The following is a 24,822-nucleotide window of genomic DNA, read 5'->3' as shown; positions in this document are numbered from 1 at the left end:
AAAGATGAATTGATTCCACAAAGAATTGTTACAGGTTATAGAATGGTAATTGATTTTCGCAAATTAAATAAATCTACTAAAAAGGATCATTACTCGTTACCTTTTATTGATCAAATGCTAGAAAGATTATCCAAACATACACATTTTTGCTTTCTAGATGGTTATTCTGGTTTCTCTCAAATACCTGTGTCAAAAGAGGATCAAGAAAAGACAACTTTTACTTGCCCTTTCGGTACCTTTGCTTATAGATGTATGCCTTTTGGTTTATGCAATGAACCTGCTACCTTTCAAAGATGTATGACTGCTATATTCTCTGACTTTGGTGAAAAGATTGTTGAGGTTTTCATGGATGATTTCTCCATTTATAGAACTTCTTCTGATGATTGCTTAAGCAACCTTGATTGATTTTTGCAGAGATGTGAAGAAACTAGTCTTGTCTTGAATTGGGAGAAGTGCCACTTTATGGTTAATGAAGGTATTGTCTTGGGGCATAAAATTTCTGAAAGAGGCATTGAAGTTGATAAAGCTAAAGTTGATGCTATTGAAAAGATGTTGTGTCCGAAGGACATTAAAGGTATGAGAAGTTTCCTTGGTCATTCTGGTTTTTATAGGAGGTTCATTAAGGATTTCTCTAAAATTTCTAGGCCTCTGACTAATCTCTTACAAAAAGATGTTCCATTTGTCTTTGATGATGATTGTGTAGAAGCATTTAAAATACTTAAGAAAGCCTTGATTTCTGCACCTATTGTTCAGCCACCTGATTGGAATTTACCCTTTGAAATTATGTGTGATGCTAGTGATTATGTTGTAGGGGATGTTCTAGGACAAAGAGTTGATAAGAAATTAAATGTTATCCAATATGCTAGTAAGACTATGGACAGTGCCCAGAGAAATTATGCTACTACTGAAAAAGAATTTTTAGCAGTTGTATTTGCTTGTGATAAGTTCAGACCTTATATTGTTGATTCTAAAGTAAATGTTCACACTGATCATGCTCCTATTAAATATCTTATGGAAAAGAAAGATGCTAAACCTAGACTTATTAGATGAGTTCTCTTGCTACAAGAATTTGATTTGCATATTATTGATAGAAAGGGAGCGGAGAACCCCATTGCAGACAACTTATCTAGGTTAGAGAATATTCTTGATGACCCACTACCTATTGATGATAGCTTTCCTGATGAACAATTAGCTATCATAAATGCTTCTCGTACTGCACCATGCTATGCTGATTATGCTAATTACATTGTTGCTAAATTTATACCACCGAGTTTCACATACCAACAAAAGAAAAAGGTTTTCTATGATTTAAGACATTACTTCTGGGATGACCCACACCTTTATAAAGAAGGAGTAGATGGTATTATTAGACGTTGTGTACCTGAGCATGAACAGGAACAGATCCTACATAAGTGTCACTCCGAGGCATATGGAGGACACCATGCTGGAGATAGAACTGCACATAAGGTATTGCAATCAGGTTTTTATTGGCCTACTCTCTTCGAGGATGCCTGTAAGTTTGTCTTGTCTTGTGATGAATGTCAAAGAATTGGTACTATTAGTAGACGTCAAGAAATGCCTATGAATTATTCACTTGTTATTGAACCTTTTGATGTTTGGGGCTTTGATTATATGGGACCGTTTCCTTCCTCTAATGGGTATACACATATTTTAGTTGCTGTTGATTACGTTACTAAGTGGGTAGAAGCTATTCCAACTAGTAGTGTTGATCATAACACCTCTATTAAGATGCTTAAAGAAGTTAATTTTCTGAGGTCGAGTCCCTAGATACTTAATGACTGATGGTGGTTCACATTTTATTCATGGTGCTTTTCGTAAAATGATTGCTAAGTATGATGTTAATCATAGAATTGCATCTCCATATCATCCACAGTCTAGTAGTCAAGTAGAACTGAGTAATAGAGAGCTTAAATTAATTTTGCTAAAGACTGTTAATAGATCTAGAAAGAATTGGTCAAACAAACTTGATGATGCATTATGGGCTTATAGAACTACATATAAAAATCATATGGGTATGTCTCCGTATAAAATGGTTTATGGAAAAGCATGTCACTTACCTCTCGAACTAGAACATAAGGCATATTGGGCCATTAAAGAGCTAAATTATGATTTCAAACTTGCCGGTGAGAAGAGATTATTTGACATTAGCTCACTTGATGAATGGAGAACCCAGGCTTATGAGAATGCCAAACTGTTTAAGAAAAATTTTAAAGATGGCATGACAAAATGATACAAAAAACATGAGTTTAATGTAGGTGATTATGTATTGTTATACAACTCTCATTTAAGATTTTTTTTGCAGGAAAACTCCTCTCTAAATGGGAAGGTCCTTATGTCATCGAGGAGGTCTATCGTTCCGGTGCCATAAAAATTAACAACTTCGAAGGCAAAAATCCAAGGGTGGTGAACGGTCAAAGAATCAAACATTATATCTCAGGTAACACTACTAGGGAAAAGGCTAGCAGCAGCGCGGGTTTTAGACCTATCAGTAGCGCGGGGTGGTGCGCTACTGATAAGGCACTACAGCTAACGAATAGCAGTAGCGTGCCTCCACCCACGCTACGGCTAAATCGACTTAGTAGCAGCGAGTTCCAGGAGGAGCGCTGCTGGTAATTAGTAGTAGCGCTTCTCTCTGCCCGCGCTGCTACTATTATTTCGTATTTTATTTCTTTCTTATTTCATGTTGTATTCGTACACCTTTACACAAATTTTCATACAACAGGAATTTACAAATTGTTTTTACATCATAATGAGTTATTACATCACGGGGTGAATGAACCATGTGGACTAGTTTCAAGTGGGCGTACATCCACTTGAAACTAATCCGCGGTTCTTTCACCCAATGATATAATAAATATCATCATCATCATATCATTAACAACTTATCATCATCATCATCATCATATCATTGGTCACTAGTCGTAATCACAAGTACTCCTGACATCTTCAACTCTAACACATTGTATCACATAATAAACATATTGTACCTCATAGGACCTACTACATTCTCTTAGGACCTACTATATTCTCTAAGGTTAAATAGCAAAAAACAAGATAGCCCCTCGATCTCCATTATGGAGAATGCAGATTATCCTGTCTCCAATTCTTGCCTTTCGCTTAATGTTGCTTCCAAGAACCTCCTTACGAATGTCCAAACATTTTTTCCACTCTTTGATTAGCATGTGTTCACCGGTTTCAGAAATTCGATATGCACAGGTGAGATCCGTAGGATGACCTGGCTGTAGGTTCAGAACTTCAAGGCGACCATTGTAATACATCAGATGAGGCACACAATCCATCGGGATTTTCTGTTGAAAAACATAGTAATAACTTCGTAGTTAGCAATGATGTACTAGTTTTAGAAGTATGCAAAAGATGCACGGATGTCGTAATAGTAAAATATCTTACCAGGGTATCTCCATAGAAGTTAGCGTGGTTCAACACGTGCACTAGTGGCACGTATTCACCATAATTTGGAGGAGTTCGATAATAGGTATTGTAATTCTCAAAAAAAGTACAATAAGCAATCAGATGATTTTTCTCCTTATAAGTTAATTCGGAGCCATCAGTGTAGTGGGTTTTGTCTACCATCTTCTGCACATTCTTTGAAGATTCAAAATAAGCTATTAATGGAAATAAGCTGTCAACTATTTTGAAATTAACAATATAAATTAGTTAATAACTATGTTTGAGAAACTCACATTGCGGTAGAATCGGAAGCGTATCAACAAGGAGCCAAATGTCCATATTGTCTTGCTCGATGTCAGGATGACCAAGATCCATGGTGACAATCACACCCTCATAAAAACCATACATTTTGTAAAGTGCTTCCCAATTTTGACAACCAAAATGGGTTATGCTCTGAGAATTATACAGATTTACTTCAAAATAGATATCATGATGGGTCCTTAGGTGTATTTTCTTTGTTTGAAAATTTTCATGGTCTTCAAAACCCATCCTCTCCAAGACATAGCGTCTTGCATGGCATGGGATAAGCTAGTCGAATTGTAAAAGATGAAAATTAGACGTTGAAATAATTGAAGTCATGCTTAATTACGAAAAAAACACTTGTCGTTGTTGCGTACCGTTTCAACATCGAAGGTCTCCTCGAGCTTAATGCTGAAGCGCCGATCTTCGTACAGCTCAACGAACCTGTCGCACATACCTCGATCATCGTGGCACCAGCTGCACTCCCCCGGGAGATCGTCGTCATCCGAGTACAACATTTCCTACGTTCATAATTCAAAGATTAAACTTGTACAAATATATGTACTAAAAAACCTAAATTAGATCATTATTTATCAAAGAAAATCCAGGCCACTCGATATTTCCCACATATTCTAGCACAAGTCATGCCAGAATTCACGGAAAAATCCAGCATGACCTTTGCTAAAAAAGGACATATCGAGCGCCTTAAATTTGCCGGAATGGAAATTAATCAACACTCCGGCAAAACATAGGCCACTTGGAGGTGTAACCAAAACATGAAATAATTGCTTAAACTAAAAAATAACACCAAATATGGCATGTTCAACTAGTTCTATTAATTCAACTAGTTCTATTAATTCAACTAGTTCTTACTAAATATAAACTTAGTATAAAAAGAAAAAAAACTAGTTCTTTCTAAAAATGAAGTAGTTCAACTAGTTATTAATTTACGTACTATACTAGTTCAACTAAAACTTAACTAGTTCAAATAAAACTAAACTAGTTCTATTAATTCAACTAGTTCTTACTAAATATAAACTTACTATAAATAGAAAGAAACTAGCACATCTACTACTACTAATTAACATCTAACTACTACATCTACTACTAATTAACATGTACTACTGCTAATTATACAACTAGTTTACCATCACTACTAGTAATTAATATCCACTACTTCTAAAAATCATTATCTATGAACCCTAAATTAACATCTACTACTACTAAAATCATCTACTAACTAAGCAAAGAGAGAGGGGGTTGGGGAGGGGTGGGGGGCTTATAGAGGGAGAGACGGTGGCGGGGAGGTGCTCGGCGACGGAGGGGCGGTGAGGGCGGGCTCGGGATCGGGATCGGGAGGGCGGCGGTCCTGGGCGGCGGGCTCGGCGGGCTCGGTCGAGGGCGGCGGCGGTGAGGTCGAGGGCGGCGACAGTGTGGTCGAGAGCGGCGGCGGTGAGGTTGAGGGCGGGCGGGCGGCGGCGGTGAGGGCGCAGGCGCGCTCGAGCTCGGGCGGCGGCAATAGGGAGTAGGGGAACAGGCCGGTGGGGGGGGGGAAGGAGGACTTAGCGAAATATTGATGCGGGGGGTGGTTAACTCGAACTAGCAGTAGCGCACGTACAGAAAATGCGCTATAGCTAACTTATCTACAGTGCGTTTTGGGAAAAACTGCTACTGCTAATGGAAGAAGTTATTTCTTTTGTTTAGTAAAAACATCAAAAATATACATTGGTCATCATTGATCTTTTTGTGTATAATCTAAATAGTCAACATGAATCCTCACTGTACCTATATAGGTACAGGCGAGGATTCATATTGCAACCACAAATCATACACATATAGTTCAATGAAGACCAAGTGCTCGAGATAGGTTGAGAAGCAACATATTTAAGGTGGTAAACACCTTGTTCGCTTAGCAGTATGGGACTAAACTTAATTAGTTGCGGACATACTTACCAGCAGCGAGTTTTGAGCAAACCGCTGCTACTAAGTTCTTTAGCAGTAGCGCGTCCACGGGAAGGGCACTACTACTATATCTAGCCTGGAGGCAACACCGTGGGAATTATAGTAGTAGCGCTATTTTCACCTAGAGCGCTACTGCTACTCAGTCATTAGCAGCCCTCTTTTCTAAAGCTCGTTGCTGCTAATTAGCAGTAGCGTCTGTTTTTAGACCGCGCTGCTGCTAAGATTCTGTGTATAAGGTTTTCCCTAGTAGTGTAATCCTATAAATGTTGAAACTAATGTTATTGAAACTGTAACCCCGGAGGAGTACATAAAGGACACTTTCCAGAACGTTTCAGACTCCAAAAAAGAATAGGTATGAGGTATGGTAAGTAAACCGACTCCAAAACAGTTCTAATAGCATTTTTCTCCGTTTTGGAATATTTAAGAAAATAGGAAAATAAGACGCGGTCCGGGAAGGACACGAGGCTTCCACGAGGGTGGAGGGCGCGCCCCCTGCCTCGTGGGCACCTCGTGTGCTCTTCGGACTCCGTTTTCTTGCACGATACTTCTTTCGGTCGGTAAAAATTCACTATATACTCTCCTGAAGGTTTTGACCACCGTATCACGGAAATATCTCCTGTTTTTGTTTCGAGCTGTTTCTGCCGCAGATTTAGAGCAAGATGTCGTCTCAAGATTCCGACGGAGAAAGCTATGTCTCACATCTCATTGCCGATCCAAAGACCTATGAGGACCTATCTCCCTATGGTCGAACTACGGATGATGAGGAGGATGCTCACTTGAGGATGATCAATGATTCAAGTTCAGAGGAGGAGGATGTCCCTCTACCTCAACCTGGGGATATGGACGTGAAGTTCAAGAAGTCTAGTCTCCCCAAGAGGGCTAAACTGTCTAACAACCGATCTATTCCTTCTCGTTTTCGGCAGAAAAGCAAAGGAGATTTATGCGACAAGATCTTGAAGCTGGAATCGGAGGTCGATGATTTAAAGGAGGAGATCGCTCTTCTCAATTACAACATGAAAAAGCTAAAGGCACAATTGTGATCATCATCATCACCATCACCGGCAAAGAAGAACTAAGTATATGGTATGGGCACTCCCCTTGGCAACTGCTAAGCTTGGGGGAGTGCCTCGGTATAGTATAACCATCACACTTTTATATTTATCGTCTTCCTTAGTTCAATCCTTTTGTTAATATCTTGATCTAGTAGAATGAAGTTTTAGTATGATCTAGTTTTGAGTTTTCCTTTATGATCCTTCTATGTAATCGACTCTGTGAGCTATATATAATAAATATTAGGGTTGAGTCAGGGGCTTTGCCATCTTGCTATCATCTTGAGGGAATAAAGAAATAATAAAAAGGAAGAGAAAGAATAAAAAGAATTAAAGAGATCATATGGATCTTATGGAGAGTAGTGACTTCACATATAAAAAGTATGATGAATAAAAGTTGTTGGGAGTTGACAAACATAGTTCTGGTCATTGTTGCAATTAATAGGAAGTAATAAAGAAAGAGAGGTCTTCACATATAAATATACTATCTTGTACATCTTTTATGATTGTGATCACTCATTAAAATATGACATGCTAAAGAGTTGATGTCGGACAAGGAAGACAACGTAATGGGTTATGTTTTCTTACATCCGAAATAAATTATATTGTCATGGATCATCCAACATGTTGATCTTGCCTTTCCCTCTCATGCTAGCCAAATTCTTTGCACCAAGTAGAGATACTACTTGTGCTTCCAAATATCCTTAAACCCAGTTTTCCCATGAGAGTCCACCATATCTACTTATGGATTGAGTAAGATCCTTCGAGTAAGTTGTCGTTGTTGCAACCAATAAAAATTGCTCCCTAAATATGTATGATTTATTAGTGTGGAGAAAATAAGCTTTATACGATCTTGTGATGTGGAAGAAATAAAAGTGACGGACTGCATAATAAAGGTCCATATCACAAGTGGCAATATAAAGTGACGTTATTTTGCATTAAGATTTCGTGCATCCAACCATAAAAGCACATGACAACCTCTCCTTCCCTCTGCGAAGGGCCTATCTTTTATTCTTGTCTTATACTTCATACAAGAGTCATGGTGATCTTCATCTTTCCTTTTTACATTTTATCCTTTGGCAAGCACAATGTGTTGGAAAGATCCTGATATATAGCTAATTGGACGTGAGTTTTCATGAACTATTATTATTGACATTAACATTGAGGTAAAAGGTTGGGAGGCAATACTATAAGCCCCTATCTTTCTCTGTGTCCGATTAAAACTTCATACCCATAAATATTGCATGAGTGTTAGAAATTGTGAAAGACTAAATGATAGTTGAGTATGTGGACTTGCTAAAAAGCTCTTATATTGACTCTTTCCAATGTTATGATAAATTGCAATTGCTTCAATGACTGAAATTATAGTTTGTTAGTTTTCAATGAAGTTTATGATTCATACTTGAAACTGTGAATGAATTGTTACTTTAGCATAAGAGATCATATGACAATATATATATGTTGTTGTTATAAGAATGATCATGATGCCCTCATGTCCGTATTTTATTTTATTGACACCTCTATCTCTAAACATGTGGACATATTTTTTATTTCGGTTTCCGCTTGAGGACAAGCAAGGTCTAAGCTTGGGGGAGTTGATACGTCCATTTTGCATCATGCTTTTATATCGATATTTATTGCATTATGGGCTGTTATTACACATTATGTCACAATACTTATGCCTATTCTCTCTTATTTTACAAGGTTTACATGAAGAGGGGGAATGCCGGTAGCTGGAATCTAGGATGGAAAAGGAGCAAATATTAGAGACTTATTCTGCACAACTCCAAAAGTCCTGAAACTTTACAGGAGCACGTTTCAGAATATATAAAAAATATTGGGCCAAGGAAGTACCAGAGGGGGGCCACCCACCATCCACGAGGGTGGGGGGCGCGCCCTACCCCCTGGGCGCGCCCCCTGCCTCGTGGGCCCCTTGGCAGGCCTCCGGTGCCCATCTTCTGCTATATGAGGCCTTTTTCCCTGGAAAAAATCATAAGCAAGCTTACGGGACGAAGCTCCGCCGCCAACAGGCGGAACCAATCTAGGGCTCCGGCGGAGCTATTCTGCTGGGGAAACCATCGTCATCACCATCGATCCTCTCATCGGGAGGGGGTCAATCTCCATCAACATCTTCACCAGCACCATCTAATCTCAAACCCTAGTTCATCTCTTGTATCCAATCTTTGTCTCAAAACCTCAGATTGGTACCTGTGGGTTGCTATTAGTGTTGATTACTCCTTGTAGTTGATGCTAGTTGGTTTATTCGGTGAAAGATCATATGTTTAGATCCTTTATGCATATTAATACCCCTCTGATTATGAACATGAATATGATTTGTGAGTAGTTACGTTTGTTCCTGAGGACATGGGAGAAGTCTTGCTATAAGTAGTCATGTGAATTTGGTATTTGTTTGATATTTTGATGAGTTGTATGTTGTCTCTCCTCTAGTGGTGTCATGTGAACGTCGACTACATGACACTTCACCATATTTGGGCCTAGAGAAAGGCATGGGGAAGTAATACGTAGATGATGGGTTGCTAGAGTGACAGAAGCTTAAACCCTAGTTTATGAGTTGCTTCGTAAGGGGCTGATTTGGATCCATATGTTTCATGCTATGGTTAGGTTTACCTTAATACTTCTTTTCTAGTTGCGGATGCTTGCAAAAGGGGTTAATCATAAGTGGGATGCTTGTCCAAGGAAGGGCAGTACCCAAGCACTGGTCCACCCATATATCAAATTATCAAAGTACCGAACGCGAATCATATGAACGTGATGAAAACTAGCTTGACGGTAATTCCCATGTGTCCTCGGGAGTGTTTTCCTTTATATAAGAGTTTGTCCAGGTATTTCCTTTGCTACAAAAAGGATTGGGCCATCTTGTTGCACCTTATTTACTTTTATTACTTGCTACCCATCACAAATTACCTTATCACAAAACTATTTGTTACCGATAATTTCAGTGCTTGCAGAGAATACCTTACTGAAAACTGCTTATCATTTCCTTCTGCTCCTCGTTGGGTTTGACACTCTTACTTATCGAAAGGACTAAGATAGATCCCCTATACTTGTGGGTCATTAGTCACATGGCGATGTGAACTGTGGGTGTTAAATTACATGGTGATGTGAACTAGATTATTGACTCTAGTGCAAGTGGGAGACTGAAGGAAATATGCCCTAGAGGCAATAATAAAGTTGTTATTTTATATTTTATTATTCATGATAAAGGTTTATTATTAATGCTAGAATTGTATTGATCGGAAACTTAAATACATGTGTGGATACATAAACAAATACCATGTCCCTAGTGAGCCTCTACTAGACTAGCTTGCTGATCAAAGATGGTTAAGGTTTCCTAACCATAGACATAAGTTGTCATTTGATAACAGGATCACATCATTAGGGGAATGATGTGATGGACAAGACCCATCTGTTAGCTTAGCATAATGATCGTTCAGTTTATTGCTATTGCTTTTTTCATGTCCAATACATATTCCTTCGACTATGAGATTATGCAACTCCCGGATACCGAAGGATACCTTGTGTGCTATCAAACATCACAACGTAACTCGGTGATCATAAAGATGCTCTACAGGTATCTCCAAGGTGTTTGTTGAGTTGGCACAGATCGAGATTGGGATTTGTCACTCTGAGTATCAGAGAGGTATCTCTGGGCCCTCTCGGTAATACACATCATAAGCTTGCAAGAAAATGACTAAGGAGTTAGTCATGAGGTGATGTATTACAGAACGAGTAAAGAGACTTGCCGGTAACAAGATTGAACTAGGTATAGAGATACCGACGATCGAATCTCACGCAAGTAACATACCGATGGACAAAGGGAATTACGTATGTTGTCATAACGGTTTGACCGATAAAGATCTTCGTTGAATATTTAGGAGCCAATATGGGCATCCAGATTCCGCTATTGGTTATTGACCGGAGAGGTGTCTCGGTCATGTCTACATAGTTCTCGAACCCGTAGGGCCAGCACGCATAACGTTTGTTGACGATATAGTGTTATATGAGTTATGTGATTTGGTGATCGAATGTTGTTCGTATCGGCGTTCTAGGAACGGGGGTCCCCGGACTTGCCTACCTGCGGCCTGCGGCATGGCTCAAGCGGGGGCCCAGCGCGGCCCATCTTCATCAGCTCAAGCTCAAAGACCCTCGCGAGGGGCCAAGCCTCGCGGGGCGGACGACAGGAAGCTTCCTCAGAGGCAGCCTCATCAGGCAGGCTCGCGAGGAGGCGGAGAGATCAAGGCAGGGGTACCTCGCGAGGAACCCGTGACGCAAGCCATGACGATCGAGACCAGGCGGGCGCCGGCCTGTGTAGTGTCCTTGTTTCCCCTTTGGTGCAAAGGGGGCAAGCACAGGCCAAGGCATCAGGCAAAGGTTACCATTCCGGTGCAACGAGACCAAGACCAGCCGGACGGCAGGACGGAGGTCACCGTGGAGCCCAAGACGGCGTCATCGCCAGTGCTTTTGCCAGCCGAAGACCACCTTTGGTCAGGATAACTTGTACTAGATGTTCCCCTTCGAAATGGCCAATTGTTTGTGCCCTTCCCGCTCATTATTTGGGGAGAGGCCCAGGGCCTTTATAAATAGAGCTAGCCACCACAGAGTAAAGACACCTAGACACCCCAAGAACATCGAGAGATCTGGTAGAACCCCACCAGAGAGAGAGAGAAGCGACTGAACTCACCCTAGCAGTTCATCGCACCAGCTCAAGAACACCTGTCGCGAGGTTATTATTCCCTTGTACTGTCCATCATCAGCCCCAGAGGCAATCCACCACACCACACACTGGAGTAGGGTATTACACCACAACGATGGCCCGAACTAGTATAAACATCATGTTTCTTGTGTTGTTCATCATTTTCATCTTAGTTCGCATGAGAGGATCAGACGTAGATCGGTAGGGGAGAGATCTCCGCGCGCGCCCCAGTGTTCGAACCTCAAGGGTCTGCCGGAACCCGAAACCCGACATTTGGCGCGAGGTAGGGGTGCGCTGGAATCTTCCTTCCGATGTTCACGTGTGATCTTCCGTCGTGTCCATGGCTGACGCTCGTCGGGCTCGCGCCGAGCGCCGGACTGCTCACGCCGCTTGCGTCGCCCAGACGGCGCCCGTCGGCGGCCCCCCTCGTCGTTCCTCGTCGCCCGTCGCCAACGCCCCACCGGCCCGGCGGGGAACGAGCGGCAGGCCTCGTCCCAGCACCCCTTGGTGCGGCGGGATGGCCGCACCGCCACCACGTCGCTGACTCCAGCTGGCTCGTCGTCCCACGCCCGTCGCGCACCCATGGATGCGCACGCCTCACTGTCCTTGGCGCGGGAGCTCCTGCACTATCGCCCCGTCGACGACCTCTACGAGGACTGGCTCGCCCGCATCACCGAGCTCGTCAGTGCCGCAGGGGGCTCCCCCTTGCGGTCCCTCTCACTGCCTCGCCCTCCGTCCCGTGCAGGGGCGAGGATCAGGAGGCGCCTCCGCTGCCTCCTCCCCAAGAAGGTGCCTTGGCTCCAAGGCGCGCAGCCGCAGGGAGAGACCCTCCACGTTCGGCGCTAGCGCAGCAAGAAGGGAGCTGCCAAGAGATCCCGCGTCCCCGGGAAGGTGCTCGCGCGCTCCCAGCGCCAGTGCGCCAAGATCGCGCCCCAGCGCCACCACGACAAAACCCCGCGCTGCTCCCAGTGGCGACATGTGGTGACCCGCAAGAACGAGTCCAGCACCAGCAAAGGGCATCGGTGGCCACGGCGGGCTGCCTCGCCTTCACCCCCGAGCTGCGCGGCGTCACATGGCCAGGCAAGTTCAAGCCTGACCTCCCTCCCCGCTACGATGGCACAGCGGACCCCGTGGAGTTCCTGCAGCTCTACGAGCTGGGCATCGTCGCCTCCAACGGAGATGAGAAGGTCATGGCGAATTGGTTCCCCATGTCGCTCAAGGACGGCGCCCGCACCTGGCTCCTGAACTTGGCGCCCGTCATGATCTCCTCCTGGAGCGAGATGCGCGCCCGCTTCATCGCCAACTTCCAGGGCACTCGCGACCGGCCCCCGGCCGTGAGCGACCTGCGCCGCATCAAGCAACAGCCAGGAGAAACCCTGCAGAAGTACATCCAGCGCTTCAACTATGCTCGCCTCAAGATCCCCAAGGTGACTGAAGAAGCCATCATCTCAGCCATCTCCGACGGCATGCACAACGTCAAGATGAAGGAAGTGCTAGCAATCTATGAAGACCTGTGCACATCCCTGGAGCTGTTCAACTTGGCGACCAAGTGCGCCAGGGCTGAGGAAGGGCGTCTCTCCCTTCTCGAGCTCCCGGCAGCCAACCCAGAAGAAAAGAAGCTCAAGGCCAAGGACGTGAAGCGCAAGCAGGCTGCCCTGCTACCAGCGGAACCGGACACCAAGCGAGGCAGGGAACAGCCTGAGTCATCTAAGGGCGGACGGTACTGCGTGTACCACGACCTCCACACCCACAACACCAATGAATGTCAAGAGCTCAGAGCTGTGCAAGATGGGCGAATCGACCGACGCCCAGAGTGCAACGACAGGGGCTATGGCCGAGGAGGAGGAAGAGGTGGTGGACGATGGGAAGACCATGGCCTTCGCCAGGGATGGCGTGACCGCCCTCGCAAGGACAACTGGCAGGACCAGCCTCGCGAGGGAGGCTGGAGGGACCAGCCTCGTGAGGACCATCCCCATGGCAACGCAGGCCTCCCTCCTCTGCCGCCTCCACCGAGGAGGAACGAAGACCAACACCAAGACAATGGGGCTGGGGGCTTCCAAGAGCCGCGTGCAATTGCTTGCATCTTGGGCGGCGCCCATGCCCCAGCCTCACAGCGCATCTTCAAGCAGTTTGCTCGCGAGGTGAATGCAGTCCTTCCCAAGCTTGAGGCCACGCGCCCTCTCAGGTGGTCTTCGTGCGCGATCACATTCAGTTCCGCAGACCAGCTCAAGTGTGCGGCAACGGCCGGAGTCCTTTCGACGCTTTACTCCCCAGTCATCAGCAACATGCAGGTCACCAGGACCCTCATCGATGGCGGAGCAGGACTCAAAGTCCTGTCTGTCGAGACGTTCGACAATCTCCAAGTGACATACGACCAGCTTCAGCCGACCAAGCCTTTCTCACGAGTCACCGATTGTTCCACTGTTCCAATTGGGCAGGTTCGCCTTCTGGTCACCTTCGGGCAACGCAAGAACTACAGCACCGAGCTCATCGACTTCGACATCGCTCACATCCGCCTGCCGTACAACGCCATCCTCGGGTACCCAGCCCTAGCCAAGTTTATGGCAGTGACTCACCATGGTTACAATGTCCTCAAGATGCCAGGAAGCGGTGGAGTCATCACCGTACCCTGTGAAGAAAGGGACGCGGTGTGCTCGCTCGAGCGTGCGTTCCAAGCCGCAGCAATCGAAGACCCAGATCATAGGAGTGGGAGGCCTCCCGAGGCGACCCTCAAGAAAAAGACCTCACCTGGCCAGAGCCACAAGGAAGCAGTCACCTCCGGAGGTATTGCGTCAAGATTCGCTCCCGATCAGGAAGCGCCGCCCTCTCGCGCATAGGAAGGCGCACCCGGTGCCCTCCTCAGGCAGGGCTCGGGGGCTCTCTCTTGGAGAGCCACCGACCTTGCCAAGGTCGCGGGGGAGGCGCTCGGGCACCACTTGGAGGGGTGCTTTCAGGCACGCTTCCCTCAGAAAGGTACAAGTCAAAGGAGACCAAATCCTCAGGAGTTCATCGCAAGGAACACCCAAGAGCTACGAGAGTCCAGAGTCATGCGCGGCAGCCGCCGCTTACCTGCCGTGGCCCCACATCCAGGCGAGGATGGAGGACTGTGCGTCTACGTCGACGTACCAGGGCTCAACCGAGCTGCGTCGCAGGAGCGCCTATGGCCTTCGGCCGTAGGGCGCTGCGTGGGACCACCCCACAGCTACGTTCGCATGCCCTTCGGCCTACCGAGCGCGGTCGCCGCACATCAGCGCCTGTTGAGGAGCATTCTAGAGGCTCAGGAGGTCAGGCATCGCGTGGTCCTGGCGGAGGTGGCGATGGTCCCCGAAGACCTGCACGTGCCACCAGAGCCTCTCGAGGCCCCTGGGCCTGGGGGCTCATGAGGGCCGACATCTTCACCGCGCATCGCTCACTTCCTCAGCATCACTTCATCTTCAACAGCACCAGGTGACATCCTTCAGAGTTCTACTTTCAGCTGGGAGCGCCCACAGGGCTACACCATTCCCAGGCCGCGTGGGTCCGTCCCCACGGCATGTATCTATTTTGTTTATGCTCTTTATTTACCTTGTTGGGGGCGCCCCTCGGGCTGCATCATCCCCATGCCGCTCGGGCCCAACCCAGTGGCGGTTGCTTTTACCTGCGCTTGAATGAAATTGGATTTTCTCCTATGTGCTTAACATACCTGACCTAATCACCTGCTCGATCGACGCCTATTTGAAGAGCCGCTCGCTCTGGCACGGCGCGTGCGCACGGGTCCGTCCCTGCAGCGTTGATAAACCTGAGTGGTCGAGCTCTGGCCGCGGCAGCCCCGCACGGCGCCACCTCACCAGGCCCTCAGTGCCCTGACCGCTCCCTCGGAGTGACCATAGGTTGGCCGGCGACCGTAACGACAGGCCTTGTTTCTCCTCATGATTGGTGTGCAGGACCTACTCCAGGAGCAACATTGGGGGCATCGTGAGCTCTCTCTCCCTCTCTTCGGCACGGACCGCTTGCACGTTAAAAGGGGGTACCTGAGCATCGCGACTCATGGGCTCCCACTACTAGGAAAAGGGCTATAGATGATATGGCCACTAATGGCGCACCAGACATGTGGTGTGCCATTAGTATATACTAATGGCGCACCATGTGTAGGTGCGCCATTAGTGTCCAAATACTAATGGCGCACCACATCCACGGTGCGCCATTAGTAACAATTTTTTTTTCATTTTTTTCAAAACTAGTAATGGCGCACCAGTGGATAGTGCGCCATTACTAGTTAAACTAGTAATGGCGCACCACATCCACGGTGCGCCACTAGTAATTTTTCTTCAAAAAAAATTCAAAATTTATTTATTTATTTTTTCAAAACTAGTAATGGCGCACCAGTGTAATGGCGCACTGTCAACTGGTGCGCCATTACTAAGTTTTTTTCAAAAAAAAATTCAGAATTTGTTTTATTTTTTTCAAAACTAGTAATGGCGCACCGTGGGTGTGGTGCGCCATTACTAGTTTAGCTAGTAATGGCGCACTACTCCCACGGTGCGCCATTACTAACTTGGCCCAAAACGTGCACCGAATGCACACCCCCCCCTGACCGCCTTTTCAGTTTAAAAAAATAAAAAAAATTGATGGAAAAGGCAAAAAAAATAAAAGAAAATAAGTTTCCCATGTGATATGTGGTCTAGTTGTTGGGAAAATTTACAAATATGAATTTTGACTTTATTTGCAAAATCTCTCTGGAATTTGTAAAATGGGCATAACTTTTGCGTACGAACTCGCATTAAAAAGTTTTCTATATGAAAAATCATCTACTCGAAAAGTTACATCCAAATTTAACTGGGGGAACTGTGTTAAACATTTTCAAAATCCCCAAAAACCTAATAGAAAAAAAGTTACGGGGCTTTTAAGATCCGGAGGCAAAAAAATTCAAAAAAAAATTCAAACTTACTAGTGGCGCACCGTATGCTAGGTGCGCCACTAGTAACAGAAAAAAAATTGGTTTCGAAAAAAAATTGAATTATTTTTCAAAATATGATACGTAATATGACCGGGAAGTTTGAAATGTTTTTTCAAAATTTCATCATACTCATGAACTAAGTCCTAGACATCAGCAAGGTTTAATAGGATTGATATGATAGATATATCAACAAGTGCCTATGAAGTGAGGTGGTGCTGGGGTTGGATAGAACTACGAAGTTAAGCGTGCTCTGGAGTAGTGTGAGGATGGGTGACCTTCCGGGAAGTTTGACCACAGAGTGCGATTTGACCCGAGATTAAGCCATAGTTACTCGAGATTAATAAAAAAATTGAATTTTTTTGAAATAAATTTAAAAAAAATAAAAAAAATTGAAAAAAATTGCTACTAATGGCGCACTCCTGCGTGGTGCACCATTAGTATACCAGATACTAATGGCGCACCGTGGGCTATACTAATGGCGCACCGGTGGTGCGCCATTAGTAAAAAAATCTAATGGCGTGGTGCTACTGGCGCACCTGTAGTGCGCCATTAGTAGCGAAAACAGGTGCGCCACTAGCAGCCCTTTTTCTAGTAGTGTCCTACTAACTCTCCAGCCCTCACCCCTAGGCCTTGACCCACAGCATCGCAACCTGTCATACCAGCGGCGGCTGAGCTCGCTGGAGGGCCGGGACCTGAGGACGTAGAGCGTTAAGGAAAGTGCGGGGGAGCGGGAGGAAGCTCGCGAGGGCCTAACCCAGCAGTGCCTCGACCACCGCCTCTCGGGCGAGGCGCCTCTCCGAGGAACTACGTCAGACACACAAGATAAGTCGCGCCGTCGCAAAAGCTAGACCAACGCAGCGCTAAATCTCCGCCCAGTGTAACTGTCACGGCGACGCTACCTTCCTTTCTCGCCCAGCAAGGATTGCTTGAGCGCTAAAGGGGACCTCCCGAGCATCGCGACTCGGGGGATCTTACCGGACCTCGGGCCGCTCACCTCCTGGCCTTGACCACGACATCGTGACCTGGCATACCAGCGACGGCTGAAGCTTGCCTGGGGACTGGGACCTGTCAGCGTAGAGCGCCAAGTCCTCGTGAGGATAGAAGGGGGGAGCTTAGCCGGAACAGAACGGACACCTCACGCTAATTCATATTAAGGATATAGTAATTACAAAAGCACGGCAGACGCCTTACATACCCCCGCGGGGTGTTGCTTTAATTCCTTGCAGGGAACAAAAGGTGCTAACCCTAAGGAACGCTACTTGCTAGCACCTCCCCAGGCGACGCCATCATCAACAGTGGGCTGCCCAGTGCCGGTGCCAATCCCATCCAGATCAGTGGTGTCGGCGACCCGATGCAGCTGCCTCACTCCGAGCGCGGTGTGAGCTCGGAGGCTCGTAGCTGTCGTCGCTCGTCTCCGGGGTCGCGAGGAGTTCGGGGGAGCCGCTGAAGCCCGCAGTCCCTCCGCTGCTGCCTGAGGAGCTGCAGGAGGACCAACGGGCCAGGCTGGTCCTCGCCAGTTCGTCGCCGCTGCCGCTTCCCTTAGGGAAGCATTCTAGCCGGCGTCCTTCTGCATCAAAGACCTTGAAGAACATCAATGAGGCGCCGTCGTATTCAAGATGGATCACCAAGGCGCCGTCCGCGCGACAGACCCGGGCAATCTCACCCCAGCCCCGGGTCATGAAGACCTTGCCCGGAGCGACGACCGCGACCTCCGCTCCGGTTGCAGGGGTGCCACAGTCGGCATGCTGCAGCCAGAGCTCCAGGGCCCCGCTCGGTGGCATCTCGAAGGCGAAGGAGGGAGGAAGGCGGATCCACGAAGTTGGAGGCATGGCAGCGTGAAGCACAAGCTCGTGAGAGGAGCGCTCCGCGTGGACTCCAGGGGGGACGACGCGCACCACTGTGACTCGCCGGCGTCGGCGGCGACGTTGTTGGTGTTGCTCGGCGCCCTCCCCCCTGGGGCCTATGACGCGAGCGTGCAAGGGCAGCGGAAACCCAGGCGGTGGCCGCTCGTACCACGGTCTCGACACCACCTGCCAGGCGCCTTCGTCCCGGTGACAAAGGATTGGCCGCTTCTTCGGCGGGAGGGGGTCAGGACCCTCTCTGGGGGCCTTTCCCTTCTCCTCAGCTGAAAACCGGCGGATCGGTGCCATTGGTACAAGAAGAAGCAAGGATGAGGAAGAAGAAGAGGAGGAGTGACGGAAAGGGGTGAACCGGCGAAGCTCACACGGCCCCGTACTTATAGCCGGGGAAGGCCAACCGCCGAGCACCATGACCTCAGGTAATCATGACCCATATCTTTGCATGTAGGGACTTGTCAAGTTGTGCAGTTGCCGAGGCATCGTGCGAAGTGCAGACGCCCACGCCCAGTCAACCGCCACGCGGCGCCCAAGGCCGCAGGTTGTTAGGTCCCGCGGCGCTTCGCGCTTACCCCTTCGCTTCTCTGCTAAGCCAAGCCCACGCGCGCCTTGGGCCCGGGGGCTACTGTCGACGTTCTAGGAACGGGGGTCCCCAGACTTGCCTGCCTGCGGCCTGCGGCGTGGCTCAAGCGGGGGCCCAGCGCGGCCCCTCTTCATCAGCTCAAGCTCAAAGACCCTCGCAGGGGCCAAGCCTCGCGGGGCGGACGACAGGAAGCTTCCTCAAAGGCAGCCTCATCAGGCAGGCTCGCGAGGAGGCGGAGAGATCAAGGCAGGGGTACCTCGCGAGGAACCCGTGACGCAAGCCATGACGATCGAGACCAGGCGGGCGCCGGCCTGCGCAGTGTCCTTGTTTCCCCTTTGGTGCAAAGGGGGAAAGCACAGGCCAAGGCATCAGGCAAAGGTTACCATTCCGGTGCAACAAGACCAAGACCAGCGGGACGGTGGGACGAAGGTCACCGTGGAGCCCAAGACGGTGTCATCGCCAGTGCTTTTGGCAGCCGAAGACCACCTTTGGTCAGGATAACTTGTACTAGATGTTCCCCTTTGAAATGGCCAATTGTTGGCGCCCTTCCCGCTCATTATTTGAGGAGAGGCCCAGGGCCTCTACAAATAGAGCTAGCCACCACAGAGTGGAGACACCTAGACACCCCAAGAACATCGAGAGATCTGGTAGAACCCTAGCAGAGAGAGAGAGAAGCGACTGAACTCACCCTAGCAGTTCATCGCACCAGCTCAAGAACACCTCTCGCGAGGCTGTTCTTCCCTTGTACTGTCCATCATCAGCCCCAGAGGCAATCCACCACACCACACACTGGAGTAGGGTATTACACCACAACGGTGGCCCGAACCAGTATAAACATCGTGTCTCTTGTGTTGTTCATCATTTTCATCTTAGTTCGCACGAGAGGATCAGGCGTAGATCGATAGGGGAGAGATCTCCGTGTGCACCCCGGTGTTCGAACCTCAAGGGTCTGCCGGAACCCGAAACCCGACAGTTCGGAGTCCCGGATGAGATCACTGACATAACGAGGAGTCTCGAAATGGTCAAGAGGTAAAGATTGATATATAGGACGATGGTATTTGGACACCGAAGTGCTTCGGAATGTACCGGGAAGGAATCGGGTCACCGAAAGGAGTTTCAGGCACCCCCCCCACCCCCGGGCAAGTTATGGGCCTTATGGGACAAAGGAGGGGACAGACCAGCCCACAAGGGGGCTGGTGCGCCCCCTCCCTTGTTTGGACAGCCCTAGGGAAGGAAAGTGGGAGGGCTAGCCCCTCCTGCCTTTCCCTCTCATGGGAGAAAGGAAAGGGGGGCACCCTCCCCTACCTTTTCCCGCACTCCAAATAAGGAAAGGGGGCACAACTTGGGAGGGACCCCAAGTAGGATTCCTCCTACTTGGGCGCCTCCTTTGGCTGCTCCTCCCTCCCTCCCACCTATATATATGAGGGAGGGGGCGCCTACACCTCAAACAATTGCCTAGCTGTGTGCGGTGCCCCCCTCCATCGTTTACACCCCAGTCATATTTTCGTAGTGCTTAGGCGAAGCTCTACAGAGATCACTTCACCATCATCGTCACCACACCGTTGTGCTGCCGGAACTCATCTACTACCTTGCTGGCTTGCTGGATCAAGAAGGCGGAGGACGTCACCGAGTTGAACGTGTGCAGAACACGGAGGTGTCGTGCGTTCAGTACTAGATCGGTTGGATCGCGAAGAAGTTCGACTACATCAACCGCGTTGTCAAATGCTTCCGCTTACGGTCTACGAGGGTACGTAGACACACTCTCCCCCTCGTTGCTATGCATCTCCATAGATAGATCATTGCGTGTGCGTAGAAAAAAAATTTGTTTTCCATGCAACATTTCCCAACACCTCTGGCCCCCTCTCCAAGTCTTTTGGATGTCTTCTGGTCCAAGAAAAAGCATCGTGAAAGTTTTATTCCGTTTGGACTCCATTTGATATTTCTTTTCTGTAAAACTCAAAAACAAGGAAAACAAAAACTGACATTGGGCTCTAGGTTAATAGGTAGTCCCAAAAATAATACTCCCTCCGTCTGAAAAATCTTGTCCCAAGGTTGTTTCTCAAATGGATGTATCTAGCACTAACTTGGTGCTAGATACATCCATTTGAGGGTCAAGTTTTTCCGGACGGAGGGAGTATAAAATAGCATATTAATGCATATAAAACATCCAAAACAGATAATATAATAGCATGGAATAATAAAAATTTATAAATACGTTGGAGACGTATCAATGCTCCACTTGTCGGTCCATTTTATCTTGCATGCTCATGAGCATGCTCATGAGCATGCTCATGTCCACTTCTTCGTCCGAATACGAGGAATTGAAGAACTCATCTTGAATCATTTGATCAAGCTCCGTCAGTCCATACTCCTCGTCCGACGAAGCATTGGAATCCATCGTTTTCCCTAATAAAATTATTTAAAAAATCTGGTCAGACGATGTGTCAAACACATCAAGCGCAAGACGGAGCCAGAGAGTTGCTGGACATACTGCTGTGGCATCCGGCCGGCGACGACGTCCCCGCGGCGAAGACGGGAGAGAGGATTGCTCTGCCGGAGTTGGCGGCGCAAATGATAGGAATAGTTGTGGAGCGCGCGCGGCGGAGTTGCGAGACGGACGGCGCGAAGGAGGAAGGAGAGATGAGATAGCAAATGGATCCGACAGGTCTTGGGAGTGGATTTGGTGCAAGATGAGGTTGGGCTGTCGGGTCTGACGTGGCGGGCGTGCCCGGGCGCCCCTATATCCGCCCCGTATTTAGGCTGGATATGAGGGGTGTTGGTCAGTCCAGGCGTTTGAGGCCCGTTTAAGATGTTCCTATGGGTCGAAATTTCTTGACCGGACAATGACAGAGGCTCGTCCGGACGTATGAAGTAAGTTTGAGACGCCCGGCTATAAATGCTCTAAGCACCTAGTCGCCCCATGGCAACCTACCACGGATCAGTTTCCAAAGGAAAATCTTAATACGGAGAGCTTCATGCAATATGACATAGATTTAAATGCTCTAGTGACTTGTGACATACGTAATACGTTTGGCGCAACAAAGGCAGTGGTTAGGTGCAATGGACAATTTCAACAGCTAAAAGCATACTTTCCTCAACAGAATCTCATCAGAACAAGTAGGAACAAAAGAATCCAAAACTTGTGAGGAAACAGTGGCACATTGCTGCATCGGGTACTTTTTATTCGTGCTAGCACATACCTACAGAACATGCCATTGTGAAGCATGACAGGGTATAACAGTTGAGAAATGTTCTAGCTGTACAATGCTTTCGTCCTGATCCTCGTCTCTTGTACATGTGCATGCCCATGTTGTAATTACCGATTAGCTGAATTTGTTCCTAACATATGCTTCAGTTTCTACCAAGAAGGGAACAGCATATGCTTCGATCTTGCGACCGACGATGACACTGCAGCTGCATGCATACGTAGGTGCATACGTGGCATCTCCAAGTTAAAAGTTAGTAAAACCAATGCACGACGCGTATTGCCGCGAGGAAGGGAGAGATCTTGCAGACAAGACAAGATCGATCATTAAGGGTGGCTTCACATGACACGGAATTAAACACAAAGCCTAGATTAATGCAACGTCAATCATTAAACAAGTACAACCAGTGCTGCCACCACTTGGCCATATGCGCGCGGCAGCAGCTTCTTCCGGTCCGTTCAAGATTTGCGTTGTCCAGCCCCCACGTTCATGCATGTGTTTTAAAATCCAACACCTATTACTATCTCACTAGCTACCTAGCCATGCAGGCTAAGCTCTTGCAGGGAACAAAATAATCTCTCTCGCACACACATATGGCAGCAGTGGGATTCTCTGGTCGATGATGGAATAAGAAGCATCCTACACCCATGACCCATGTGCCACATCAATGCCTGCATACCTGCATATTCTAGTGCAAGTGCAAGCACGACCTAGAGACGAAAAGGCATTGGTTAATTTTATTTTATTAGTGATTAGTGTATGTGTGCATTAGGTATACAATGTACTGTGCCCATCTGCACCTTGCATTTGCATGTGCACTAGCTGCCTGTGTCAGCTGGCCCGAGCTAGAACAGTTAATACACCGATACAGATCAGTCACCACTCACCAGTGAGCGCTACGTTTTAGCAAGTTGCTAAGTTCAAAATTAAGCTTCGGTGATCGACGGTGTCGGCCACTCGACCGTGTGGCATGGCTGTCAAAGAAATGCATCATGGATTTTTCTGCAAACCCGCACGTTGTGAAACCCGAGATCGTGTCATGCGCAGACAGTTATTGCATTAAGCTGGTATGATCAACTAACTCTTCTTCACACATCCAAGCATATTTTTCTCTACTTGATTATAAGTTGAGAGGGAGATGAGACAAATTAAGATCTATAAGAGAGTTTTTTAAGGGCGGCGCGTGACAGCTAGCACCGCGCTGTCATTTTCTGCTATTATACATATATATGATCTAAAGGATACGCGTGCTCGGAGGCTCTTTGACCCGTACGTGCATGTTTATCTTACAAGCTACAGCGATTGAGAGCGAGATTATCTTGGCGTTACTTAGTTATATAGGCGTGCGCCAGCATGGATACGCTTGGGTCATCAGCCAAAAAATATGTACGTGGTTGTTATTTCGCAAAGTGAGCTGTACATGAAGGCGTAGCTCCCCCAATAGGATGTCTACACTGGCTGATCATTACTTAATCGCATCTCCCTTTGCACGAGTAGGATCGAAGCTTCATTAAGCCTGAATGTGAACACCACCATCCTGGTTAGCTACTGCTGTAATACAGCAGTAGGCAAGATCATGAGAAGTTACCATGAGCAATCAAAACCTGAAAAAGAAAAGATCATGAGAAGTTACAAGTTAATTTACCTTCTTTCGCGGGGAGCAAGTTATTAGTGTAACGTAGTACTCTAGTTTGATCGAACTAATGACAACATCATATTTTCTGAACTTCAGAGCTGCAGCCAGTAGCCTAGCTAGTACTAGCAGAGCATACACTCTACTCCCTCCATTCCAAAATATAGTGCGCCCGCACTTTCCGAGGTCCAATTTTGACCATAATTTTAACCAACGAGACCAACTGCGGCGGGAGAAAAGAATTATATAATTGAAAACTTCTTTCGAATACGAATTCACTGATATAATTTTTGCTCCCGCCGCAATCGGTCTTGGTAGTTAAATTTACGCTCAAAGTTGAAACATGTGGATAGAGAAAGCACTATATTGTGGAATGGAGGGAGTATTAGCCAACTGTAGTTTACTCTTGTAGATGAACTAGCTACGTAGATTAATTGTACACTCTGTTCAATAATATAAAGATTATCCTGGTTGCTACTTGCTAGTTGGTAGGGAGTATCAAGTTAACTAGTCCGGCCCAACAGCGAGTGGGGTACATGATCTACATTTCCGTCCATGCGTCAACGTCCGTGCTCGGATCTCATATATATACACGCCAGCAATACGTGTTGTCATGTCGACTTGATCCTTCGAACATAAGATGCCACTGATGAGGGGCAAAAATTTAAGTCCTGTGTAAATAAACTATACACTGCAACTGCAAGTATACAACTCGGGGGCACATATATAAATATATGCACATAGCTAAAAATACTCCCTCTGTAAACAAATGTATTGGTAACATAAAATGTACTAATACTAAAGCACCAAACTATAGGATGTGAATCAGGACGACTGAGTCTCTAGCGATGAGCTTCGGGGGCGTGTGTGAGTACACCGGAAGCATGCACGTGGACGTGGATTTCACCGGAGATCACCTTTGCTTCGACTCAAACCCCCGTAATTCCAGCTCCTCGGCCTGATTGTTTTAAATGTTGACCACCGGGGAGAAGCAGCGGAGCGGTCAAAGAAAGAGTCTCCACCAAGTGTAGATGCTTTTTCCGGCCCATGCTCCAGAAGACCTCCAGATTCTCGGCCTAGAGTGTGGACATGTGTGGCTAGCTAGATTGGACGGTCACTGCGGCAAATTGCCGTAGCTTCGCACACGGGATGGG

Source organism: Triticum urartu, chromosome 6, assembly GCF_003073215.2.
Source record: "Triticum urartu cultivar G1812 chromosome 6, Tu2.1, whole genome shotgun sequence".
NCBI classification, from domain to species: domain Eukaryota; kingdom Viridiplantae; phylum Streptophyta; class Magnoliopsida; order Poales; family Poaceae; genus Triticum; species Triticum urartu.
The sequence above is the reverse complement of the archived record's forward strand: the minus strand, read 5'-3'. Positions refer to the sequence as shown.